Consider the following 7863-nt stretch of genomic DNA (forward strand, 5'->3'; position numbering starts at 1 on the left):
GCCTTTGTGGGCAGGGAGATGGCCTCCGTCTGTGCTGAATCTCTTGACCTTGATGGTGGTCCAGTGCATGGGAGGAAATTGAGTAGGGAGAGACACTGTCTCTATTTACAGAAGACATGGCTGTCTACATAGACAATTCTAAGCCCCCACCACCCCACACACAAACTTGAGCTGTAAGATACAAAGTCAACACATAATATGAGTCATCTCTTTGTATACTAGCAGTGGAGAGTTGGAAACAGAAATCGAAACACTATGCCATTTATAATTACTAAAAAATAAAAAAGGAAATAACTGAAGTCTAGATCTGACAAAACTGTTACATGCTGTAGAGTGAAAACTTGGAAAATGTTAATTAAGTAAATCAAGGAAAATCTGCATAAATGGACAATGTGTCAATTCTCCTTAAACTAATCCGAGTGGTAGCCTGTCGTCGAACCTTATTCCTTTCTAATGCGGAATCACAGGGCATCGGGCAGACAGGTCATATAATGTTTAGCCATACAGCTGTTGATGGGCACTTGGGTTGGGTCCACTTTTGGGTCTTTGTGGATAACGCTGCTTTGAACATTCGTGTTTAAGATTGTGTCTGATAGCTGTTTTCAGATCTTTTGAGCATACACATAGCTGTGGAATCGTTGGGTCATATGATAATTCTGTTTAACATTTTGAGGAACTGAAAATCTTTTCTGTAGTGGCTGTACTATTTTACATCCCAACTACCAGTGTGCAGGGTTCTAATTTCTTTAAAACCTTGTCAACACTTTAATTTTAATTTTTTTAATTTTATTTTACAGTATGCTACTTTACTTTACTTTACCTTACTTTACCTTTACATTACTTTACTTCAATCAGAGCCATCCTAGTACATGTGAGGTGGTATCTCAGTGTGGTTTTGGTTTGCATCTCCCTAATGACTACCCTTTTCATGTGCTCCTTGGCTATTTGCATACCATCTTTGGGGAAACTTCCATACAATTTTTTTGTGCAGCTTTTAGCTGAATTGTTTGCTTTTTTGTTGTTGAGTTGTAAAAGATTTTGTGTAGTCTGGTTATTAAACCGTATCAGACATGTGATTTGCAAACATCTTCCCCCATTCTGTGGTTTGTCTTTTTACTCTATTGACAGTGCTGTTTGATGTACAAAAACTTTTAATTTTTTAAAAATTTTTTTATGTCTTTATTTTATTTTTAGAGACAGAGACAGAGAGTGAGCAGGGGAGGGGCAGAGAGAGGGAGACAGAATCTGAAGCAGGTTCCAGGCTCTGATCTGTCAGCACAGAGCCCGACACAGGCTTGAACCCATGGACTATGAGATCATGACCTGAGCCGAAGTTAGATGCTTAACCAACTGAGCCACCCAGGTGTCCCAAAAAGATTTTAATTTTAATGAAATGCAACTAATCTTCCTTTTACTGCCTGTGATTTTAGTGTCATCTTTAAGAAACTACTGTCCACTCCAAGGACATAAAGATTTGACTGTGTGTTTTCTTCCAAGTCTTTTATAGTTTGAGCCCTTAAATTTAGATTTTTCTTTTTCTTCTGTTTTGAACTATTTTTGTACATGGTGTAAGGTAAGGGATCTTTAGGGATATCCCTTCAGGGATCCCTTCAAGGATAATCAGTTTTCCCAGCACCATTTCTTGAAGAAATTGTTCTTTCCCAATTGAGTCATCTTAAAACGAAACTCTTTTCTATGTGGTCAATATACATACATATGCTTTTGCTAATTTTGTTAATTTTTTTTCAAAGAGCCAATTTTGGTTTTGTTGATTTTCTGTATTGTCTTTTTAATCCTATATGTCATTTATTTCTGTTATAATCTTTATTTTGTTTCCCTTTCTTCTGTTCACTTTGAGTTTACTTTGCTTTTATTTATTTATTTATTTATTTATTTATTTATTTATTTATTTATTTTCTTCTNATTTTTATATTTTTTTAATGTTTGTTTATTTTTGAGAGAGAGACAGCACAAGCAAGAGATTAGCAGTAAAAGAGGGAGACACAGAATCAGAAACAGGCTCTAGGCTCTGAGCTGTCAGCATAGAGCCCGACATGGGGCTTGAACTCACAAATCATGAGATCATGACCTGAGCCAAAGTCGGACACTTAACTGACTGAGCCATCCGGGCACCCCTGTTTACATAATATTATTGAAGTGACACATTATTGTAATGGAGAACAGATCAGGTATTAGGATTGGGTGGGGTGTGAATATTAAGGGGTAAAATGAGGGGTATTTTTTGAGTTCATGGAACAATTTTAGTGATCATGAACCTACATGTGCTGTAAAATGTTATATGCTCTTCTCCCCAACAAATTGTGCCTGTAAAAACTAGTGATATGTGAATATGATCTGTATTGCATTTCATTGCATTTCACTAATATCAACTTATTTTAATGATATGCTATAGTTATGAATACATTATCATTAGTGGAAGCTGGATGAATGTTGGAAAGGAATTCTATACTATTTTTATAAATGTTATGGGTTTTAACCCATTAATAATAAAAAAGATTAAAATAAACTAGTAGTATTGACATATGAATGACCTGGAAGTTTAATTGAATTAAAAGTCTAGTTATACGAAAAGATGTGTACAGAAATTTAGTATATGGTAAAAGTATCATTTCAAACCATGGATGGTCAGAAAAAATGAATTTCTTGACAAATAGTACTGACATAATTGCACGACTGCTTTGGGGAAAAACACAAAATTGTGTTCGTTCGTTATGCCTGACATGAGGAGTGGTGAAGACTTGTGTTTCTTTGACAGACTAGACTATCCTTAAGTATGAGCTTAACTGGCACAAAATTCATTGAAGATACCCTTGACTTTTACACAGTCTTATAAACAGAAAAATACCTTGATGCTCAAAAATATGGTACTTTGATATCAAATTCAAACAGCCGATTTCCAAAGCAAGTACAGGTTATTTACTCAATTATTAAAGGTGGCTCTTGTACGGTGCGCTGTATCATGTAAACGTTTAACTGTATATTATGGGTAAGGCCAGTGGGACCTGTAGCTAATTGCTTATTTTGTTCTTGAAAAAGTGAAATATATGGGTGTTGTCTGCTTTTAACTATATAACAGACCATAGAAAGTGCTGCTTGATATGTAGCTGTAAAATTATGGTTAGTCCACTGATGTCCTGTGGCAGCTTCAGATTGTGATTAAGACTCTGTCCTTGTAATGTCTGAATCTTTTCCTCACTAGAATACACAAAGCAAATGCACCAAGACTCAATGACCCCATTAGTACTTAAAGACTTCTTCATTGAACGTAGAGAAATATGTAAGATCTTGGGATTCGTAATCACAGCTAAGCTTTTTAAGGGAGTGGTGGGAGGGAAGTGGCCAAAAGTCAGGAGAGATACTCAATAAAAAGCTATTTGAAAACTATCATATAAAAGTACTTGCTTTCCAACTTCGTTGTATTTTTTTGAGTTATAGTTCTTCCAAACATTTGCCATCACCAGCTACATTTATTTTTATCCTTTGTTTAAATTACGGTGAGTGGGGGTGCCTGGCTGGTAAAGTATGGGACTCTTGTTCTCGGGGTTGTGAGTTAGAGCCCCACGTGGGCATAGAGTTTATATTTAAAAAGTCAACCAATGTTTGACAAAGGAGCAAATGCCGTACAATAAAGAAAGGATTCTTTTTTTTAAATGTTTTTATTTATTTCTGAGAGAGAGAGACAGCGTGAGCAGGGGAGGGTCAGAGAGAGAGGGAGACACAGAATGTGAAACAGGCTCCAGGCTCAGAGCTGGCTGTCAGCACAGAGCCCGACGCGGGGCTCGAACCCACGAACAGTGAGATCATGACCTGAGCTGAAGTCGGCCGCCCAACAGACTGAGCCACCCAGGCGTCCCAGAAAGGATTCTTTAAAAAAATAAAAATAGGTAAATTACAATGAGTAGTACTTCTTCCTGAAAACCATTAAGCTCTTTGGAAATTTGAATTTACTTTACTTAAGCCTCTTTAATAAATAAGAATTGTCCCCTTGGGCCTTTCTAAACATCTGCTATGAAGCATGTTTTAAAACTACCTTTAATTTGATATGAAGACACTTTGGCGATGCAGAGGAACCCATGACCTTGGCAAGACCCACCAGTACAGTAAATGTCCATGATCTCAATAAAAAATACAGGCTATAGAAGGCTTCATTTTTTCTTATATTGAGCTATAGCCTAAATGTAACTGCTTAAATACAAACATCTTTCTTCTACCAAATAGCAAAATACATTTTAAGTAAGTCAAAATGATTTTCTTCAATTCCACCAATGCAAAAACAAGTTGCTAATGGCCATAATCCAAACAGTGATGGTGAAGACCGAACGATTAGTAGCTCACAAGCTAATTAAAACTGCAGTCTGAGGATGCCAGACCGGCATTATAAATAGGAAGAGAAACAAGCTAAAGGTTTACTTAACGCAAATAACTTGAGCACAAGCACCTGCTATGTTCAAACGTGGCCAACACTTAGGCCAAGTATAAATGCACAGATCACAGTGAACTAAAGCCATAATAGTCGAATTCCCTGTTCCTTTAAGCAACCCTTCAGAACACCTCCGTTGCTCATATTATATTAAGATACACCTGCCCTCACCCCCAGTCCCTTTACTACGGACAAGAGTCAGAGGGAGCCTATAACCGGTCAATCCAGCCGATCCAGAGTCTGCAGATATAACCATATTGTATCCTATATTCATTGTAGAGAATGGTTACCTAAATTAATACTCAAGGATACTGAACTGTGTATATTCTTGTTAAACATGTGAGTGGTTTAGACGGCGCTTTAGAAGGTCACCTACAGTATAAATGATTGTTCACTTTGGATTAAAGACGAATAGTTTTATAATTGCACTGAAGAGTTTGAGTGTCAGACTCTGGACTGATCTGCGTTAAGGCAGATGATGGTATCCACAGTCATTCTACACAATAAATGCAGTCATTTGTGGCTGCAAAATCCTAAATTGTTGAATGATCTACTGGTGTGGGCTGACACTTTTACGAGGCCCTTTTGGCTACGTGAAATATTTCTCCTTTCAAGTTGAATCTTAAAGAAGCATTTACAAGTTTGTGCAGACTTTTTTTTTTTTTAATTTAAGATTGGGCCTATTCTAAGTAAGAATAAGACCTAGAAATTATAACATAAAAGAAAATAAATTTAATTATGTCATATTCAAAAATTTCTCTGTAGCAAAATCCATCATTTGTAAAGATGTAAAGCCAAAGATATAAATAAACTGAAAAAGAATACCTCTCACTTACAGACCAAACTAAGAGCGTGGTGTGCTTCCTAAGGTCCTTGGTCTGATATTTTATCTCCCCTACTTTGCGCTGTTAGGTTCTTTTTGACTGTCTTCTTCCCAGGCCCCCCTCCCTCACTCAGTGTCTGGAATCTGAAAACGCTTGAACGAGGGAAGGGATTCGCGCACCGCTGCCTCACCCGATGGAGGCGCGCGTCCCTCTGGGCTAAGCCCTCCGGCTGCCCCGCACCCCTGACTCCTGTAGTTTCACGAGGGGCTGCCGGTTGTTCTTAGCAGGGGTGCTGATCTCCTGCAAGTCACTCTGTCACTGCCCTATTTGCCTGGTTTTTACAAGGTGGTTAAAATAGAAAACTTCCTAAATGACACAGTTTGGATCACAATCCATGCTTTGTAAAATGCTTACCTGTCTAAGAAGCTACCTGATTTCATGATCCTCATTTCTTCCTAAAACTTGAGGTTATATAACAGATAAAAGGAAGGCATAGTGATTACAAACATGATTTTCTCTTTGCCTAATTCTATTCAGACTCCTAGCATAGTGGGGGCACCCACACTACTTACACGAGGTAATTTTCCAAAGCCTCTTGGGCTCTAGGTCCAATTTTCAATGGGATGAGATCAAACTGGCATTCAGGTCATTGGTTTTAACCTTCCTGTAAAAAAGTAGTATATCCAAGATAATTACTTTTTTTAAAAAGTTAATTACTCTTTTAAACACACACACACACACACACACACACATACACACACACAGGGTAGCCACTGGCAAATACTTTCTGTGTGAATACATTATTAGTGAGGTTTCTTGTTTTTCCAAATGACACATTCAGTAGTCATATTTAAGCCAAAACGAAAGAGTTAATTTAACTGCACCACCTTAAATAAACTCCATTGACTTGAAATATCTTCGAATATGAATTCTTAAAATTTTTAAACATATATTTATTTATTTTTGAGAGAGAGAGCAGGGGAGGGCCAGAGAGAGAGGGAGACAGAGAATCCTAAGCAGCCTCCAGGCTCTGAGCTGTCAGCACAGAGCCTGACGTGGGGTTCGAACCCATGGACTGTGTGGTCATGACCTGAGCCGAAGTCGGACGCTTAACCGACTGAGCCACCCAGGCGTCCCAAATACAGATTCTTTTAAATGTAGATTATTCGTCAGGGTTCACCTAGTTCTCTGGTTTCTCGCTGATAGGAATGAGGAATTCTGACATATTCTCTTGTAATATTTCTGAGAACAAGAAAGTATAGTCTGCCTCCTGTTATTCTGCATTCCCCCAAATGCTAAGTAGATGGAGGTAGCACATTTTATTTGCAGCCAAGTGACACCTATGTGACAGCTCTGCCTCAAAAAACCCTGCGTGGCATCGTCTGGCAGACGCAGACAGGTGACAAGAGCTGATGGTCGAGATGAGCCAAGAATGGCCGTGAAGACATTTGTGTCGCTCCACTGAGACCGTGCTCCACGGCTCCTCCGCTCGCGTACACCGGAGTATAGCAGCAGAACGAGTCGTTTCCTTCCGTGCAGCGTAGAGATGGGCCTTAGAGGAGACGGGGGAGGGATTTCCGAATCCATCCCATCGCAGTTAATTGATGATACTGGGCCAAGTACTCAGTCTTGCCCTCAAAGATTAAAAAAGAAAAGCTTCCAGCTATGTAACAGTTTACTAAGAACAATGCTCCAGTTCCAACTCAGCCAGGCTGAAACTCAAGGAGCCAGGTCGCCACGGCAGCGACCATAAACCAGGGAATGAATGGGCTCCGCGGGTCACTGCCAAGTTCCAGTTGGGGAAGTTGACGAAGTGTGTTTGGAGACCACAGGCTTTCCCAAACCAAGAGAAGGTGCTTCATAGCCACACAGCAGCCGATCCCCGGGGCCCTGGGGATCTGCTTAGCATTAGTGCTGACATTTTTATACCTGTGTTTATACACCTACAGGTGTGTGTTACATGGATACGTTATTCTGGATTTTTGTTTTACACCCTGTCTTAGCGAGATACTCAGTTCAGTACAGAGAGATCTCCTTTTCTCCCAGCCACCCCCTGCCGCGGTCCGTGGAGGAGACGCGATGCCGGCTCTGTCTGCGCCTCCTCGCTGCAGATGCGTAAACACCCACGTGTGTGCTTTCAGAGACTCACCTGCGGCTACTTTTTCAGCATAACTCTGGAACTGGAATTTCTCTCTCGAGCGGCAGGCCTATTTGAAAGCTTGACGCAGAATAAGACTGGCTCCCAATGAGGTGTCCGCCATTTACAGAAGCACAGGTGCTTTCTGAGGGGGGCGCCAGCATCTTGCTGTCCCCACAACTCATTACTGATTTTGTGGGGTTTTTTTCCCCAAGAGGATGGTGGGGGGGGGGGGGGTGTTTCTTCTTAGTTAGCTTCCATTTTCTCTCAACACCAGTGGGTCTGAGTATCCTTTTATAGGCTCGTTTGCATTTGGATGTGGGTCACCTTTTGTTTCCCACTTCCGGCTGAGCGGGTTCAGTTGGTAAAATTGGGTTCAGAGCAATTGTTGACAGTTCACAGGATTTTTCCTTACTGGGTCAGTGAATGCCTGCTTCTGCAGGGCTGCCTCCAGTGGCAGC

General features: G+C 40.1%; 1 long non-coding RNA gene across 1 annotated transcript; it reads right to left on the reverse strand.

The window, feature by feature from the left end:
- Window positions 1-3705: 3705 nt before the first annotated feature.
- LOC144227646 (uncharacterized) lies at window positions 3706-7627 on the reverse strand. Its single transcript, XR_013333993.1, has 3 exons — window positions 7415-7627; window positions 5838-5929; window positions 3706-3885 (listed from the first exon to the last, which is right to left on the reverse strand). It is a non-coding gene; the product is annotated as an uncharacterized LOC144227646 (long non-coding RNA).
- Between the last annotated feature and the right edge of the window lie 236 nt (window positions 7628-7863).

This window comes from Crocuta crocuta, unplaced genomic scaffold (assembly GCF_008692635.1).
Source record: "Crocuta crocuta isolate KB4526 unplaced genomic scaffold, BGI_CrCroc_1.0 scaffold41, whole genome shotgun sequence".
NCBI lineage: Eukaryota > Metazoa > Chordata > Mammalia > Carnivora > Hyaenidae > Crocuta > Crocuta crocuta.